Raw genomic sequence first — 19,409 nt, 5'->3', positions numbered from 1 at the left:
GAAAGGCCCGCGCACCGCGATGAAGAGCGGTCCCCGCACCGCGACGAAGAGTGGCCCCCACTTGCCGCAACTAGAGAAAGCCCTCGCACGAACCGAAGACCCAGCACAGCCAAAAATAAATAAAAATTTAAAAAAAAAAGTAGCTATAAAATTAAAAAAAAAAAAAAAAACACATGAAAAGTTACTCAACATTAGTCATTAAGGGAATGCAAATCAAAATCACAATATTTCATACCTACTAGAGATGGTATAACATAAAGGAAAATAACAAGCACTGAGGAGAACGTGGAGAAACTGAAATCCTCCTACACTGCTGGTAGGAATGTAAAATGGGACAGCCAATGTGGAAAATAGTGTGGTGGTTCCTCAAAAAGTTAAACATTAAAAAAAAAAAAAAAAAAAGTTAAACATAGAATTACCATATAACCCAGCAGTTCTATTCGTAGGTATACACTATACACCCAAAAGAATTAATAACAGGGACTCAAACAGATATTTATACAGCAATATTCATAGCAGCATTATTTACAACAGCCAAAAGTTGAAAAACTCTAAGCACCATCAACTGATAAACAAAATTTGGTATAAACATAAAATAGAATATTATCCAACCACAAAAAGGGGATAAGATTCTGATACATGCTACAACAGGGATGAACCTTATAAACACTGTGCCAAGTATAAAAGGCAGACACAGAAGGGAAAGTGCTGTATGATTCCTCATATACAAAATACCTAGAATAGGTAAATTCATAGAAACAGAAACATTAGAGGTTCAGGAGCTGGTAAGAGGGGAAGTAGGGAGCTATTTAAGGAGAGTTTGTTTGGGGTGATGAAAAAAATTGGAAATAGTGGTGATGGTTACACAACATTGTGGATGGAAATGCCACTGAATTGTATACATAATGTTTAAAATGGCAAATTTTATGTATATATATACATATATATGTATATATATATACACACACATATATATATTCACAAACACACACAAAGCCAAGCATGCTCCTACCTCGGGGCCTTTGCACTTGCTGAATACACTCTTCCCTCATTTCCTATAAATTCTTTTCTCAAAAGTTAACTTTCTCGGTGGGGTCATTCCTGACCAACCTATTTAAAACGTCATCGTTCTCCTCCAACACTACACATCTCAGTCCCCCCACTTTTTGCCTTAGTATTAGCTAACATTCTATATATTTTACATATATATTTTGTTTAAAGCTTATGTTACCAGAAAATATAAGTTCTAAGAGATCAGAAATGTATCCTTATCATATAGTAAGCAGTAAAAAAAATACTTATTCATGGCATATACACACAAAACTTTCTATTTGGGTAGGCAGCGAAGAAGGAATTCTATGTAAGGCAGAAACTGTTTTTGTCCCTTTAAAAAATCTTATGTGAAACTTACTAAAAAAATGGCATTAGGGGTTATCTGGACATTAAGCTCATGACCTATTTTAAAATATTTTTAATTTTTTTCTTCCAGTTTTACTGAGATATACTTGACACACAGCACTGTGTAAGTTGAAAGTGTACAGCATAATGATCTGACTTACATACATCATGAAACTGTTATCACAATAACTTTAGAGATCATCCATCATTTCATATAGATACAAAATTGAATACAAAAAAAATTTTGTGATGCGAACTCTTAGTATTTACTCTCAACAACTTTCATATATAACATACACAAGTGTTAATTCTATCATGTTGTACACTAAATCCCTAATACTTGTTTATCTCATACTTTACCTTGTACATTTTGATGGCCTTCATCCAATTCCCCTCCCCCCAGCCACTACTCCTGCCTCTGGTAATGACAAATCTGACCTCTGTTTCTATGAGTTTGTATGTTTGTTTTTGAAGTGTAATTTACCTACATTATGTTAGTTCCCGTTACACAAGAGTCTTTTTCTATACATTTCAAAATGATCACCATGATAAGTCTAGTTATGATGTCACCATACAAAGATATTACTTGGTTATTAACTATATTCCCCACACTATACCTTTCCCACCAGTGATTTATTTATTTTTGCAACTGGAAGTTTGTACCTCTCAATCTCCCTCACTTCTTTCTTTCCTCCCCCACCCTCTTTCCTCTGGCAACCAGCTGTTTGTTCTCCGTATCTATAACTCTTGTTTCTGTTTTGTTATGACTTTGTTTTGTTTTTCAGATTCCACATGCAAGTAAAATTATACACTATTTGTCTTTCTCTTATTTCACTTAGCATAATACCCTCTAGGGCCATGCATCTTATTGCAAATGGCAAGACTGCATTCTTTTTTCTATATATACCACATCTTTTTTATCTGTTCATCTATTGATGGGCACTTGGGTTGCTTCCATATCTTGGCTATTATAAATAGTGCTGCAATGAACATAGTGGTGCATATATCTTTTCAAATTAGTGTTTTTGTCCCCCAAACACAAAATATTTTAAAGTTTTAATTGTGGTAAAATATACATAAAATTTACCATCTTAACCATTTTTAAGTGTACAGGTCAGTAGTTTTAAGCATATTGACTGTTGTGTAACCAATCTTTAGAATTTTTTCATCGTGCAAATTTGAAATCCTGTACCCATTTATTTAAACAACTCCCCATTCTCCTTCCTCCAATCCCAACCCCTGGAAACCACCATTCTGCTGTTTCTAAAGAATCTGACTACATTAGATACCTCATCTAAGGGGAATTATACAATGTTTGTGGGTGTGTTTTTGTGTGTGGAAGTGGCTTATTTCACTTAGCATAATATATTCAAGGTTCATCCACGTTGTAGCATATGTCAGAACTTCCTTCCTTTTTAAGGCTGAATAACACTCCATTGTACATATATTATGGCCCATTAAAATTTTTTCCAGTATTTTTCAAGTTCTTTTTGAACAAGAAGCATGATATGCTATAGAATCTACCCTTCAGTAGTATACTTAGCTATTTTACGGGAAGTAGAGTAAAAGATGTCTGGATACCAAATCGCAAACTGTGACCCAATTATCAGACCTAACCTGCTGAGAAAACTTCTAACCAAAATACTGTACTGTGAAACTTAATTCTTTAATATGAACATCAACTGTGTCTCTCCTTAATTTACCTGATAGTTACTTATAAGCCTAAACAGACATTTTCAAAGTAGACTGAAAGGATCCAAAAGAGAAATTTCCTTACCCAACATTATAGACTAAAACCTATTAGTATTATTTGTTTTCCCCCACCAGGAGATCAAAATTCTAATCTCTGTAACTAACTGAAAGTGTGACAACATACTTAACCATCTGGCCCCCCAGTTACCTTGTCAATGACAGGTTTGGACTGAATGCTTATGAAGGTGTCTTATAACTCAACACTGTATACTTGGTTTATTTTCTATTCACATATTCACAAAACACCTACCCCAACCAAAGTGGAGATATCAGGAAAAAAAGCTTAAAATCCTCATTAAGGAATAAATGCAAGATAAAAAGTAGTGGGCTCTATATTCTAAAATAAAAGCTTATGAGATTTAACTTTAAAAATACCTTTTAACTTAAAAAAAAAACATTATTTTTTCCTCTTGAAGACATCAACCATAATGTTCTATACCTAAAATTCTAAAAAAATAATAATAATTATGTTATGATTGTTCTATCCTTCTATTTGTAGGAGTATCACTGTCCTCATTTAAAAAAAATTTTCAGGCTAGTATGACCCTAACATATAACAACATGAACACCAGCAAAACCTAGAACTTAACAGAAAAATAAACTAATTTGTAATAGCTTCCCAGAAGAACATCCTTCAAAATTATTCCCAGTAGACAATTTAAGATAATTTAGGTTGTTTTATTAATGTACAATACACAAAATCATCACAGAAGTCCACATAAGAAGCTTTACATGTCATGTATTCCAATCTCTATTAACATTTGTGTATAGAACTCTATTAAATCCCATCCTTATCTCTGTTTTATGTTTTCTTGGTATGTTTCAGATTAATCTAACTGCATAAGGTATCCATCCAGCTGATTAATTATAAAATAAATTAGATCACTAGTCAATAAGAAAAATATCTGGCAAATAGCAATCAGCCATGGCATAGTTGACGGAGCTCAGGCGTGAGTTCAAATTCTGCCATCTCTAAGCTGTATAACCTTCAGCAGTTCTTTTAAATTCTTTTTCCTCACCTGACCATCTATATTGCAGAGTTGTTACACACTTCAGAAGAATAAAGTCTAAAATATAGTAAGTGCTCAATAAATATATATTTCCCTCTCACTGACCTGTAGAACTAAGAACATATATCAAGATTCTACATTGGCTTGCAGAAAAATTACTAAGAGCCTGTTATATCTGATTGTACTTAGTTTCCAACTCATTTAAAAAATATTTATACTAACCAACAGTATCATCAACATGCCAAAACTCATCTTTGCCCTCCCAATATATATGCTTGCTCATTTTGTTCCCCTACTAAAGATATCAATGCCTCTCGACCCATTTTTGCTTCGATTCCCCCACAGGCAATCCATGCCTTAACCACATTGAAATGTTGCTTGAATTCATCAAACTTTCTCACGTCTCCATTCATACATACAGGAAGTTCTCTTCACCTATAATATCACTTCCCACCACCCCTGTTCCTCTCTTTAATGCTTCTGATATTAAATTCAAGTTCTACCATCTCTAGGAAGCCAGTACACACACACACACACACACACACACACACACACACACTCCGGCCCTCTGGAAAGGTTAAGCATTCATTAATTTATTTTTTTATTTTTCGGCCATGCCATGCGGCATGTGGGACCTTAGTTCCCCAACCAGGGGTCGAACCCGTGTCCCCTGCGCTGGAAGTGCAGAGTCTTAACCACTGGACCACCAGGGAAGTCCCAAGCATTCATTTTTTGTATTCCACAATTTACACACTATATATTATCATTCTTGGTCTACTTGTCTGTCTTCCCTACTAAACAAGAGGAGTGCAGAGAATGGTTCTTATTCATCTTTATCCCTAACATCTACTAGTATAATTCCTGGCACATAGTAAATACCCAAATGTTTTCAAGAATTCAATGTCATAACGTAAAACAAAACAAAACCTCTCAATCCTTAATAGTTACGCCAAAAATTGAGAGTCAAAAGCATTCTTTTAAGCAACAACGTACCATATTTTTATGACTTGAAGTATGCCTCCACTGAACTGCACTTAAAAATGGTTAAGACAGTACATTTTAGGCTATATATATTTACCCTACACACACACACACACACACACACACACACACACACGACAATGTCTCAGTGATCCAACTGAAGCTTAATTCCTAGTTATCCCTCAAAGAATTTTGCTTTCATTGATAAGTTATTCTACAAGGGACCCTATAGCACAGCGGTTAAAAGTAAGGGCTCTGAAAAGAGACTGGTAAGCTTTATCACGTGTTAGCTATGTAATCTTAGGCAAGTCAATCATTTTGAAACTCAGTTTCTTCATCTGCAAAATGGGGATTGTAATAGTACTGATCTCATAGAACTGTAGTAAATAACCCATATAAAGTACTGCGTAAATACTGTTTTCAAACTGTGCTCCCTAGATTGTTGGGTAATCCTTAGCCAAAGAAGGAAAGGGCTTTAGACCACCCCTTCCCCCATTTCTTCCCCTATAAAAGATTTCACCCCGCATATTCTTTTATTTTACAGATTGAGCTGTCAAGTAGCATTTTTTAAAAACAAAGCATTCCTTGGTTTAAAAGAACTGAAACCACTAATCTAATAGCACTCAACTGATGCTCATATTAACATCTCAGTCTGTAGATCCCCACTTACTAAATTCAATTATTGATACTTACTTTGTTGGCATTCATACTTAATTTAGTTTTGCTTTGCATCTCACAGAAAGGGAAATCTTTAAAAATACAATCTCATCTCTACTCTTGGTACAAGCTAACTGGGAATAACTAACTTGGGGCTGATATTGAAGACAGATTATAAGTTTCCTAGTTGCTACTGAGTCAGGTCAAGTTGTTTAACTGAAGTGGTCCTGAACATCAATCATACTCATAACCAAATTAAGAGAGTGCGTGTGTATACTATTAACATTAAAAACAGGAAACTGATTTAAATGAAGAATTTTCCAAAGTTTGAAATACACTAAAAACTGAGACCCAGGTTGATTATCACTAACTTGCAAGGTTGTTGCAGAGTTTAGAAATACAAAGTTCCTAAAACATAGTAAGTGCTTAATAAATGCAGCTTTCCCTCTCATACCTGTCATCTCTTTTCTGACTTCCCAACAACCTATAGTCATTCAAACCTTCCCATGGCTGTTAGGCTTTTCTAGACCTCCTCAGACTCTTTCACTAATTATCTCCAATGCTGTCCTCTCATCACCTTCAATACCCTTGTGTCCTTTTTCACTCACTCAACCCACCATAGTTTATTAACATCACCACTGTAATTTTACCTCCTTGCCTCAGTCCAATTCAATGTTTCTGAATATTTGTAATATTTATAATATTTACTATATGCCTGGCACCAAACCTTTATCTTCAATGTGGTCCTTGCTTTTGTTTAATGTTTAAATTCATTTTCCTATGCTTCTAGGCTATGTCTTTGCAGTTATTTGTTTTCTCTCCTCAATTCTTCAATCCTAACTTCCCCATTCTCACCCCAAAACAATTTTGCTTCTTAAGACTTCTGAGGTTTTGCAGTTGAAAGTCACCAATCATCTTTACAGAAGCCATGTATCTGTCTTTGCATCTATCCCTTTTTTCTTCTATAAATACTATTTTCAGAAGAGGAAGCATGACTCTTCCCCAAAGATAAATCTTTCACCTCTTAATACCTACCATTCCATCTAGCCTTTCAAAGGGACTTACACCCACACATTCCACCTCTCTCGAGGATCTTTAATCACCCCCTGCAATTGCCTGCTTTCCTTCTAACTTTAGGCATCAGCAGATCTCTCCTACCTCAACAAAAATGTAAATGTACAAATGAAATCATCTCGTTTCTTCTATCCTTCTATTCAAAGACAAATACTGAAAATAAATTATCCACTGCCTCCATTTTCCAAATACCCATTTGCTTGTTAACCTCTTGTACTTTAGTTTCTGCCCCCATAAAATTACTGCAACTCTTTCAAAGATAACTAAGAAAATACAGAGAGAAATATATTGAATTCAAGTCAGCTAATTCTATGGGGAAAAAAAATTTTAATTTACTCAAACTGTAGTAAAGCACAAAATTTTAAGATAAAACAAATCTTATGCAAAATATATGAAACCTAATCATTGTCCTCACCATTTTTTCCTTCTTATAAAAGAACTAACAAGATATATTAGCAGTTATCTTTCAGAAGAATAACCACTGATTTCCAATATTCATTTTTTTTTTCCTTTGGCCACATGGCTTGTGGGATCTTAGTTCCCCAACCAGGGACTGAACCCAGGCCTTTGGCAGTGAAAGCATGGAATCCTAAGCACTGGACTGCCAGGAATTCCTCTAGGATAAAATTTAATATGCTTTACAGGGCTGCTGCTTACTCAGGTAAACTAAACTGAAATAACCAATGGCCAAAAAAGATAATCTTTCTTTACCCCCAAATTTCAAACCATGTCCGTCTGCAGCAATAACAGTGTCTAAAATTACTGGTTAAAAAAGTTCTAAAGCATAACCAAAAAAAACACACAAAAAACCCTTAGATATTCATTTAGCTGACTACATTTAATTATGCCAAATTACAACAGAAACATCAATATCTACAGCTATCTGATAAATAATAGCTACTGATGACATAAGCTATAATTTTTACTCATAAGCACCAGAAGTCTCATTTAAAATGATACATTTAATATCAGACTGCCTACAAGCTAGTAACTTTCAGATTGCTAATTTCCTGAGAATATCAAAACTACAAGACTTTTCTATTCCGCACCATCACCCAAGTAATACATAAACCCATCTAATACTACGTTTTCATTTCTTTCTCAAACCTTCATATTTAATATAATCTATATTAAGATATTCACAAATAAACTTTCAAAAACTGAAGTACATTGTTAAAAAGTAAGATCATTACAGTTACCAATTTTTCTAACATAAATAGGAAGCCTAGTCCTTCCTCTCAAAACACATACTATGGGGACTTCCCTGGTGGCGCAGTGGTTAAGAATCCGCCTGCCAATGCAGGGGACACGGGCTCGAGCCCTGGTCCGGGAAGATCCCACATGCCACGGAGCAACTAAACCCGTGCGCCACAACTACCGAGCCTGCACTCTAGAGTGCGCGAGCCTAGAGCCTGTGCTCCGCAACAAGAGAAACCACCGCAATGAGAAGCCCCGGCACCACAACAAAGAGTAGCCCCCGCTCCCTGCAACTAGAGAAAGCCTGCGTGCAGCAACGAAGACCCAAGGCAGCCAAAAATAAATAAATAAATAAATAAATATTTTTAAATAGAAAAAAATGCTAAAAACGCATACTATGAATATGTCTTAGTGTGCTGTCACACACATAGCTAAAGCTATCCTCACTGAGGCAGCCAGCACTCAGATAAAACCAGTCCTCACCTTCTGAAGCACTTGTCTATGGATAGTGTTCAAAACTTGATTTCTCACCAATCCTTTTTCTCCCCCTATCTTCTTCTCAGTACATCTCACCATCATCTATCTAATTCCTCAAGCCAGGAACATGGAGATCTTTTTTTTTTAATTAATTAATTTATTTATTTATATTTTATTTTGGCTGCGTTGGGTCTTCGTTGCTGTGCGCCGGCTTTCTCTAGTTGCGGCGAGCAGGGGCTACTCTTCGTCGTGGTGCACAGGCTTCTCATTGCTGTGGCTTCTCTTGTTGCGAAGCACGGGCTCTAGGCACGTGGGGTCAGTAGTTGTGGCTCTCGCGCTCTAGAGTGCAGGCTCGGTAGTTGTGGCGCACGGGTTTAGCTGCTCCGCGGCATGTGGGATCTTCCCGGACCAGGGCTCGAACCCGTGTCCCCTGCATTGGCAGGTGGACGAATTCTTAACCACCGCGCCCCCAGGGAAGTCCATGGAGGTCATTTTTGACACCTTTCATTTACACCCAATTCATCATGCAGTTGTCAACTCCACCACCATTCCCATCTCCTGTCTCTATCAAATCAAACTTTATATATACATATACACGTATATCACCTTTTCCATTCCTTCATCTCTACAGCTGCTACCCTAGTTCCAGTTATCATCATGTCTTACCTCAACAACTATAGTAGCATAATGTCTTTGCTTTTACCCTTGCCTTTCTCCAATCCATTCTCAGCCAAAATGATGTTTTAAAAATTTAAAGTATATTACTCCTCTGCTTCAAAATCTTCAATGACTGCACTGTCCTTAGTAAAACACAGAAGTCTTTAACACGTCCTGCAAGGCCCTGCATGGCCCTGCATGATCTGCTCTCTGCCTCTCTCATTTTATCTTGCACGGTTTCCCTCCATTATTATGCTCTTGCCATCCTGAACTTCTTTCATTTCTTCCAACATATTAACCTCTCTCCTGCCTTCATACGTATTTTTCCCATTCTAGGAAACTCTTTTCCTGCCTGGTTTCTTATTCTTTATGTCTTGACTTAAATATCACCACCTGAGAGGCCTTCTCTGACCATACAAACTAAAACCCTCCCCATTTTTCTCTCATAGCACTCTTTTCCCTTACTGAATTCACCCCAAATTGTAATTTTACGTTTATTTGCTTGTTCATTATGTGTTTCCACTATTAGGCTGTAGATTCTACAAAGACAGGGATTACATTACATAAAATAAATTAATAAGTAAAAGGATCTCTTAATAAATCTGCTTAATGGATGAATGAATGGATGCGCATGACCTAGAATCCAGGAAACAAATTACAGCTCGAAGTGGCTTCCCCTCCTCTGGGTCTCCCATCGTCACTTGATCAACTTTCCAACTGTTACCAAAAGGGAGGAGCAAAAAGTGTTCCTGCAAACTCAAAGGCAATACAATAGAAGGAATGCCAGGAAATTGTACTCGATGTCAAATAAGTGAGACAAATAATGCTATGATTTCATGGGAAGCAGAGATCCTTAAGGGCTACAATGATAAGAGATGATTTTATTCACAAGGTGGAATTTGACCTGAGTATTCAGACTGGTAAAATTTGGAGAGGTAGAATGTATGGGGAGTGAAGCCCAAATAAGGAGTTAAGAGAGACAAAGTGTTAGAAGACAATTATAGAACTGGAATGTGGCAACTTATATTTACAAAGTAGGTAAGTGTAAAAAAACTAAATCTCTCATCATGTAAGAAATCTGTATTTTGTTAAAACATGTTAATCATGTTAAGACCACAACATCTACAAAACATTTGAAAGCTTACAATAAAATCGTTCTACCTCAGTCTCCATAAATCCCTTCTAATTCTAATCTTTGGCTTTTAAAGTTTTTCAAACATTTATGACAACACACTCTCATAATTAGTTTTCATAACTCATTTTCACTCTGACCAAGTTTCCATATTCTTATCAGTATGTTCTTTATTCACTATACTGACACCTGATGAAATTTCCCCAGTAGATCTACTATTTCAACTACTGTCGAAGTAGTTGACTTTTTTCGTTCTACATTTATTTAAATGATCTAACTCTTCAGAAAATCTAAAATATTCATATGTACCAACATTTTTATTTTACTATTGATAGAAGCTTCAATAGATTTTACTTCTAAATCTGTAATGCTACTTCAGTTCCTGCCTCCTAAATTTACACAAGCCCCTCCCCTTCAGTTCTCTTGTTTCCATAGGTAAATTATCAAGGTCTAGTTCAATGCCTTATGGAAGGCATTCAGTTATATTAGATAAGGGGTTTGGAGTTAAAAGTTTCTAGAGATACTTCCAAATTGAAAATGCTATGATTTCATTAATCTTATCTTGTCATGGGCTTTTTCCATTGACAACACTGCTTATCTTTATTCATGCTTGCCTACTTGAGGTTATTCTAAAAATGTTTTCCGGTTAAGGCCAACTTACCTGAAATACCAATATACCACTATTTCTTTCAAAACCTCTGCTTTTTCTAACACTTAAATCCAAGTATAATTTTTGCACTTCAGAGGAGGATCTCACGATACTTAGAATCACAGAATTGTCAAACCGGAGAAAACTAAGGTTCACAGAATTTAAGAAACTTGACTACATCGATATAGCTAGTAAAGTGACAAAGTCCTGATTCTCTCCAATCAGCACTCCTTCCAAGTCAAGAAGGCTTTACTGGTTACTCCAGCACAATGTTTTCTTCCTAATGCTATTTCCTATGTCCTTAGGACATCATCTTCTCCTAGTTAATCAATCACAACGTTTTTGTTTTTTAACTCTCAATTACCCACTCTCCTAAAACTGTTCAAGGATGACAGAGATACCAGAAGCAAAACTGGGAGGCAACTACTTTGCTTTTTCTCAGATCATTTTATGTCTATATTATATGATCTGCATTTATGGGAAACTCCCCAAGGAGTGAGACCTGCCAATACTTTGTAGTACACTATAACGATTTAATGTGAAGTGCTAAGGCAATGGAAGCGTAAACAGAAAAGTCTTGGAAGATACATGGTTTTACTTGCTTGGAGCAACAGATATTTTTCATTTAGTAAATATTTATCAAATATCAATCATATGGAAGGCTCTGTGCTACCTATTAGCAAAAAGGCACATTTAAGTTCAAGTACTGTAAATCAAACAGAAAAGAAAGACTATGTTCATCCTTTTGCATTGCAAAAACAGAAACAAAAACACCAAAAACAAACACAGCACAACCCTCCCTCTGTAAAGTGGAATCCCCCCCTTAAGTTCGCCTTCTGTATATTCAAGTGTTTGTAGACCTAATGGTTCTAAGTACCTGTACAATTATACACAGAGTTTAGGTAGAGTAACATTACAAAACAAGCCCTCTTTCCTTTTCAAGATCATCGCTACTTAAGTAAAAGTGGTGAGACTGAAATCAGAGAAAAGGAAAAGCTGAAAAGTGGAATGCAAAACTGAGAAATTAAACTGCGATAATGACTGCATTAAGGAAAATAAACTTTATTTAACGTGGGGCGGGGACTCTGAGGTACTTATGAGTATTTCACATAAACGGATAAAAGTCACAAAAGCGTCAAATCCCAGTCTTTCAAGAAAGCAACACTGTAAATATCACAATTAAAAAACAAATTCTTGTCTACTTTGTTCTGAAAAGTTTTATTTTCCTTAAAAACAAAACAAAATAAAACAAAAAAAACCCCACAAAGGCAAAACAAAACCAAAAAAGGAACAAACAGAAACCACTCTGAGCTGGCGACTGCGACAGGCCAGTCACCCAGGCTTTCTGGGTTGTGCTTGGCTTTGGGATGGATGTCCGCGAAGAGAGCCCTGGAACCACCCATCACGTCCCACACCCAGATCCCAAGAAAGCAGCAGTCACGGCAGAGGCCCGACACACACAGGCGCTGGTGGGATCCGGGGTCCGGGCCTTGCTGCAGACGTGGAGAGGCCCTCGGGACGGAGGATCACAGAGAGGCAGCGCGGTCGTAACCCGGACGCCTAGGCCTGGAAAAGCGCCGAGGGCGTCCAGGGCTCGAGGGCACCCAGCACTCGCGCGGGACGCCTTGTCATGAGTCACGGAGGCGAGAAAGCAGGCGGGCGGGGGAAGAGGCTGCAGGATGGAGGGAAGCCCGACCCTCGGGAGGGAACCGAGCGGACGGGGAGGCCCCGACCTCACACGGGGCAGGGAAGGGGGGCCCTGCCTACCCACGCCCTGCCCGCCCTGCCCTCACCTCCATTCGACGCAACAGGCGCTGCGGCCGGGTCCGGACCCCGGGGTCTGCGTGCTGGGGGGCGGGGGCAGCAGCCCGCAGCCATGACAGGAGCGGGGCTGGCCGCGGGCGGGCTGGGCCGCACGTGCGGGCAGCGGCCCCTCCCCGGCCTCCCCGCGCTCTCGCCCGCCCGCCCCCGGGGGCCGGCCCCTCACCTCGGCGGCGGCGACGCGGCCCGGCCTGCCCCGACCCCCCCAACCCGGCGGAGCGGCGGCGGCGGCGGCACGTACTCACCGCCGCTCACGGGTTCTCGCGCTTCGCCATGACTGAGGCGCCCCCGTCGCCCCCCGCTTCGACCGAGACTGACACGCGCGGCTGGCCGGGCGGGGGCAGCCTCAGGCGACCACCCGGCTGACAGAACCCGCCCCCGCCTCTCCCCACCAGTTGAGCAGCGGCCACTGCCCAGCGGCGCCCCCAGGCTTCCTCCCCACGCCTGGGGCGGCGGGTGGCAGCGACGGGCGGCGGCGGCGGCACTTACCGGCGGCGCGGCCAGGCCCCCCTGTCAGCGCGGGGCCGGGAGGGAGAGGAGGGAGGAGTGAAGGGGCACCGCCTCCCCCGCGCCGCCACGCACCCGCCTGATTGGCCCAGTTCACTCCCCCAGCGCGACCCCACCAGCCCCTGCGAGCGGCACTCCGGCAGCACCGGCGCGTCATTTGCATACTTGTGCCCGCGCCGCTGATTGGCCCGGGCTCGGAGGGGCGGTGGAGACGGCGGCAGCTCCCGCCGCTGCTCCCGCCGCGTCGGCCGACCGACGAGGGAGGATCCCCTCTGCCGCTCACCTTCCCTCACGGCCCGGCCTGACCTGGGGTGGAGGGCGGCGGGAGGCGGGGTCGCCGCCCGGCTCCAACATGGCCCCGCCGCGCCGCCGACCCAATCGCCGGTGCGGTTACTCCGAGAGCCCTGGGCGGCCTCGGGGCGGGGAAGTGTTGGGGCCGGGCGCCCTCTGGCCGGAGCGCGGGGCAGTGCAGTGGCCCTGGCTCCCGTCGCCGCCCCGCCGCGGCCGCCACGTCAGGCCGCGCCCTCGCGGCGGCCTCTCCCCTCCCCGCTGCCCGGCCGCCACGTCAGGCCCGGCAGGCACGCCCTAGCCGCGGGCTGACCGGTGGCGGGGTCGGCGCCGAGGTCACTCACACGCTGGGCATCTCCCCGCCAGCCCGGGACCGCCGAGGAACCGCGAGAGTTTCTAGAGCCTCCCTCTTGACACGGCCGTAAGTCTTGGACCCTCGTTCTCACTTCGCTCTGAGACTGCGGTGGCACACGCCTGTGCTGTAAAATCGGGAGCAAGGAGAGTGTCGCCGCGATGATGCAGCGATTCAGTCCAGGTGCTAAGCACCTGCCGCGGAAAAGGCACCAGGCTGAGGAGAGATCCAGCCCCAAGTCCTAATCTAGAGAGAGTACGCACCTCCAGTGGTGGAGAGCTGGGGCTGACACACCTAGTCATCTCCATGGTCAGGCCCACGTTCTAAATTGCACTGCTATGAACGGAAAGAAAGACCCCCCGCCCCCGCCAAAAAAAAAGGGCAGGGGAGAAGGTGACGCTGGTCCAGGAGTAGGGGCCGTGTAAAAAACCACGGCCTAAGAAGGCGTGGGGACACCTGGGTTCCCTCTCGCACTGTCGCTAATTAACTGAGTGACCTACATTAAATCATAACGTGTCCCAAGGCCTCGGTTTTCCCTTCTGTGAAATGAAGAGGCTGGACACATTTTTCTAAAAGCCTTCCGATTCTAAAATTCTACCGGTCTCTCTTTCAGGCCCTGAGCTGGCTTTAATACCTGACTAAAACTTCAGCATCCATATTAGAATGAGAGAAGACAAAATAATGGACCGTTAGAACTTCAGCCAGCCTACCTTATGTTTGTTCGGAACTGTTTACCGTTTCAAATGCTAGGAGGGTGAGATCTAACATTCACTTTACAGTTGACAGAAATCTCTTGACTTTCTGTCTTCACAAAGAAGCATAGAGCAATGTCACTGTGCTTGTTTATGCCTGACCAGAATGGAATGGCCGCAGTATACAGAGTGCTCGTTGCCAAGTCATTTCATTCTTTATACTCTCCACGAAGGCTCTCCAGAGTAGAGCAACACAACTCTATTTAGCTGAGATACTGAAAGGGTTGGGAGAAAACCCTGCTGAGAGAGAAGTTACAATTACAGTTTCGATTCCCCTCAAGGATACTTAATAACAACTACACACCAGGATAAGAATGCACGGAAACAGTTCATCTCTGAGCTCGCTACACTACTTATTTGAATACCACTTTAGTTTGCAAATCCAACCTGTTGAGTCAAATCTAAGGCCAGTAACATCTCATTTATCAACTTTACCTACTTGACAGAACTTTTCTCCCCAAGAAAACTCATGTTTTCTTGAATACAGCCCTTTGAAAAAATAAAGTTTGGTGATTAAGGAGCATAATTATAATTATCAACACTATTGCAGTTTATTATGACCAATGAATGCCCTCAAAATTATGTAGATTTGTCCCTATAATAATGACCTCTAGAATGCTGTTTTTATGATTAAATTTACATGTTTGTTTGTTTTGTCTCCTTTATCACCACTGGACTGACACTTCTCCATTGTCCTACCTAACAACCTTCTTTCCGTTTTTTTGTTTTTTGTTTTTAATGCTTCTATTGTACTATGAACCTAGACACAGATAAACTTCTATTAGTTTAGACTTTCAAGATTTGAGTAAAGATTTTCTGTGGGGTTCTCCTGTGAGTTAAGCACATGAGGTTTTTTTGGTTTTTGTTTTTAATTAATTAATTAATTTTGGCTGCGTTGGGTCTTTGTTGCTGCACACGGGCTTTCTCTAGTAGCGGCGAGCAGGGGCTACTCTTTGTTGTGGTGTGCGGGCTTCTCATTGCAGTGGCTTCTCTTGTCGCAGAGCACGGGCTCTAGGCACATGGGCTCAGTAGTTGTGGCACACAGGCTCAGTAGTTGTGGCTCACGGGCTCTAAAGCGCAGGCTCAGTAGTTGTGGCGCACGGGCTTAGTTGCTCCGCAGCATGTGGGATCTTCCCAGACCAGGGCTTGAACCTGTGTCCCCTGCATTGGCAGGCGGATTCTTAACCACTGCACCACCAGGGAAGCCCGTTTTTTTGGTTTTTTAAAATATTTATTTATTTACCTATTTGGCTGCACCAGTCTTAGCTGCGCCATGCGGGATCTTCTTTGCCACATTAAGGATCTTCGTTGCAACATGTGGGATCTTTAGTTGTGGCATGCGGGATATAGTTCCCTGACCAGGGATCAAACCTGGGCCCCCTGTGTTGGGAGCGCAGAGTATTAACCACTGGACTACCAGGGAAGTCCCCAAGCACATGGGGACAAAATAGATTTTTTGACATCTATTTTGCTCAATGACGAGTTTTTGCTTACTTCTGAAATCTTAGTAGTATTCTTGGTAACTGAGGTTTTTTGGATATGTGCACTCTGGAAAAACCATTGCAAAGGATGGCTCTAAATCCCAGAATTTAGAGGCTACATCAGTAAACACTACTCTTTGCAATTTGAATTAATAAGAATCAATATCATCAACATCAAAATCTAGCAACACTGGCCTACTAGTTCCATCAGGCAATGCAATGTCCAGAACCAGGTGGTAGCAATGCTCTCTCCAGGATCCTCTGTCCCACTCTAGAGTAAAATTGGGTCCATTCCTACCCAAAGTCTTTCAAACCAAAAAGACCCCCGTATCTGTACACACAATGTTTCAGGTCACTAGGAAGCCTGTGCTATGTCAGAGAGCCTTTCTTCACAACCCGAATGAAGCATTCTACAAGTGTCTCCAACAGGTACATTTACTGAAATCTAACTAGTCCCAAGTACTGTGTAAGGGTTTATAAGGGTTTAGCCAAGGAAGCCAGCAACTTCCAACTTTGTTATAGTATTGCATATTTGTTATTTTATTTTACCTTCACAGCAACTCTATGAGAAAGGGATTATTTCCCCCATTTTACAGATGGAGAGAGTTAAAAATCTTGCCCTGGTTACACAATCATTGAGTGGCAGAGATAGGATTCAAACTTAGAACTGACTGGCCCTAAAGCCTGTAACTCTTAACCATTATACTATATCCCTCCCTCAGCCTCAGTTTCCAATTCCATGTTTGTTTTTTGTTTTTTTTTTAAATTTATTTATTTTATTTATTTATTTTTGGCTACGTTGGGTCTTCGTTGCTGCGCTCGGGCTTTCTCTAGTTGCGGCGAGCAGGGGCTACTCTTCATGGCGGTGCGCAGGCTTCTCATTGAGGTGGCTTCTCGTTGCGGAGCACGGGCTCTAGGCACGCGGGCTTCAGTAGTTGTGGCATGTGGGCTCAGTAGTTGTGGCTCGTGGGCTCTAGAGTGCAGGCTCAGTAGTTGTGGCACACGGGCTTAGTTGCTCCGCGGCATGTGGGATCTTCCCGGACCAGGGCTCGAACCCTTGTCCCCTGCATTGGCAGGCGGATTCTTAACCACTGTGCCACCAGGGAAGCCCCCAATTCCATGTTTATCAAGCAAACTTTTATCAACTAATTTGGCACCTTGTAAGGGGGAGTTCCCTGTATAGGCATTTTGGTTGAGGTTACCAAAAAAGGAATATCTCAAAATGTATATGGTATATCAAACTTGGCATTTTCTTGCAAGTTTGAGGGGTATGAACCAATGCTCTGGTACTGTTCACTTTGGGGAAAAACTGATACAATCAAGATCCTAAAACTGCAAAACTAGGATTAGACCCTACTTCAGTGAGACCTACAGAAGTGATGCCCACAGAATAGTCAAAACAACCTTGAAAAAGGAGAAAGTTGGAAGATTCACACTTCCTGATTTCAAAACTTACTACAACACTACAGTAATTGGACAGTGTGGTACTAGCACAAGGATAGACATATAGATCAATGGAATAGAACTGAGAGTCCAGAAATAAACCTTTACATTTATAGTCAATTGATTTTCAACAAGGGTGCCAAGACATTTAAATTGAGAAAGAAAACTGTATATTCAAATGCTAGAGAATGAAGTTGGATCCCTACCTCACACCAAATACAAAAAATAAATGGAAAGGGATGATAGAGCTAAATGTAAGAGGTAAAACTCTTAAAACTCTAAGAAGAAAACAAAGGAGTAAATCTTCAGGAACTTGGGTTAGGCAATGGTTTCTTATATATGATACCAAAAGCATAAGCAACAAAAGAAAATACAAATTGGACTTCGTTAAAATTAAACACTTTTGCACAAGCAACTAAAGAAAAAAATAAATTGAATATCAAAATAGAAAACATTTGTGCTTCAAGGAACACCATTAAGGAAGTGCAAAGAAAAACACCTACAGAATGACAGAAAATATTTGCAAATCATACATCTGATAAGGGTATAGTATCCAGATGTATAAAGAGCTCTTACAACTCAACAATTTTTTAAAAATCCAATTTTAAAATGGGCAAAGTATTTTTGAATAGACATTTCTCCGATGAAGATATACAATGGTCAATATGCACACAATAAAATGCACTCTAATAATCATTAGTTATTAAAGAAATGCAAATCAAAACCACAATGAAATACCACTTCACATCCATTAGGACGGCTATAATAAAAAAGACAGGCAATAACAAGTGTTGATGAGGACATGGAGAAGTTAGAACCCTCATACATTGCTGGTGGGAATGTAAAATGGTGCAGCCACTTTGGTAAACAGTTCTTCAAAAAGTTAAACATAGTTATTACATGACCCAGAAACCCCAAAGAAATGAAAACATATGTCCACACAATAACTTACACATAAATGTTCATAGCACCATTATTCATAATAGCCCCAAAGTGGAAACAACCCAAATATCCATCAACTGACGAATGGATGAACAAAAGTGTTATATCCATACAAAGGACAATTATTCAGCCATAAAAAGGTTTGAGGAGACTTCCCTGATGGTCCAGTGGGTAAGACTCTGTGCTCCCAATGCAGGAGGCCTGGGTTCGATCCTTGGTGGGGGAACTAGATCCTGCATGCATGCTACAACTTAAGAGTCCGCATGCCACAACTAAAGATCCTGCATGCTACAACGAAGATCCCACGTGCCGCAACTAAGACCCGGCGCAGCCTAAATAAATAAATAAATATTAAAAAAAAAAAAAGGATTGAGTACTGCTACATGCTACAACATGGAATAACCTTGAAAACATTATGTAGAATGATAAAAGCCAGATACAAAAGGCCACATACATGATTCCATTTATATGAAATGTCCAGAATAAGCAAATCTAGAGAGACAGAAAGTGGATTAGTGGTTGCCTAGGACTGGGTTGGAGGGAAGGGGACGAAGAATGGAGAGTGACTGATAATAGGTACTTATGCGGGGGTAATGAAAATGTTCTAAAATTAGATTGTGGTGATGTTTGTACAACTCTGTGGATATACTAAATACCACTGCAAGTGTGAATTTTATGGTAAGTAAATACTATTTCAATAAAGCTGTTTTTTAAAAAGTAATGCCTAGGGCTTCCCTGGTGGCGCAGTGGTTGAGAATCTGCCTGCCAATGCAGAGGACACGGGTTCGAGCCCTGGTCTGGGAAGATCCCACATGCCGCGGAGCAACTAGGCCCGTGAG

The 19,409-nt window shown here is 41.1% G+C and overlaps 1 protein-coding gene across 10 annotated transcripts in view; it reads right to left on the bottom strand.

Annotated features, from left to right (window-relative positions):
• The window catches only part of CHD9 (chromodomain helicase DNA binding protein 9), a 245,391-nt gene that overhangs the window by 181,252 nt on the left and 44,730 nt on the right, over positions 1–19,409 (bottom strand). For 5 of the 10 annotated variants that reach the window (XM_036833642.1, XM_036833652.1, XM_036833650.1 and 2 more), the window contains exon 1: positions 13,051–13,155. The exons of 2 other annotated variants lie outside the window; for them this stretch is intronic. The gene's annotated coding sequence lies outside the window, so the exon portion shown is untranslated. Of the gene's footprint in view, positions 1–12,777; positions 12,896–13,050; positions 13,167–13,294; positions 13,575–19,409 lie in introns of those variants that run through there. 3 more of the 10 variants (XM_036833643.1, XM_036833646.1, XM_036833644.1) reach the window with 3 other exon arrangements.

Source organism: Balaenoptera musculus, chromosome 19 (assembly GCF_009873245.2).
Source record: "Balaenoptera musculus isolate JJ_BM4_2016_0621 chromosome 19, mBalMus1.pri.v3, whole genome shotgun sequence".
Taxonomy (NCBI): domain Eukaryota; kingdom Metazoa; phylum Chordata; class Mammalia; order Artiodactyla; family Balaenopteridae; genus Balaenoptera; species Balaenoptera musculus.
This window is presented reverse-complemented; position numbering and strand designations above follow the sequence as displayed.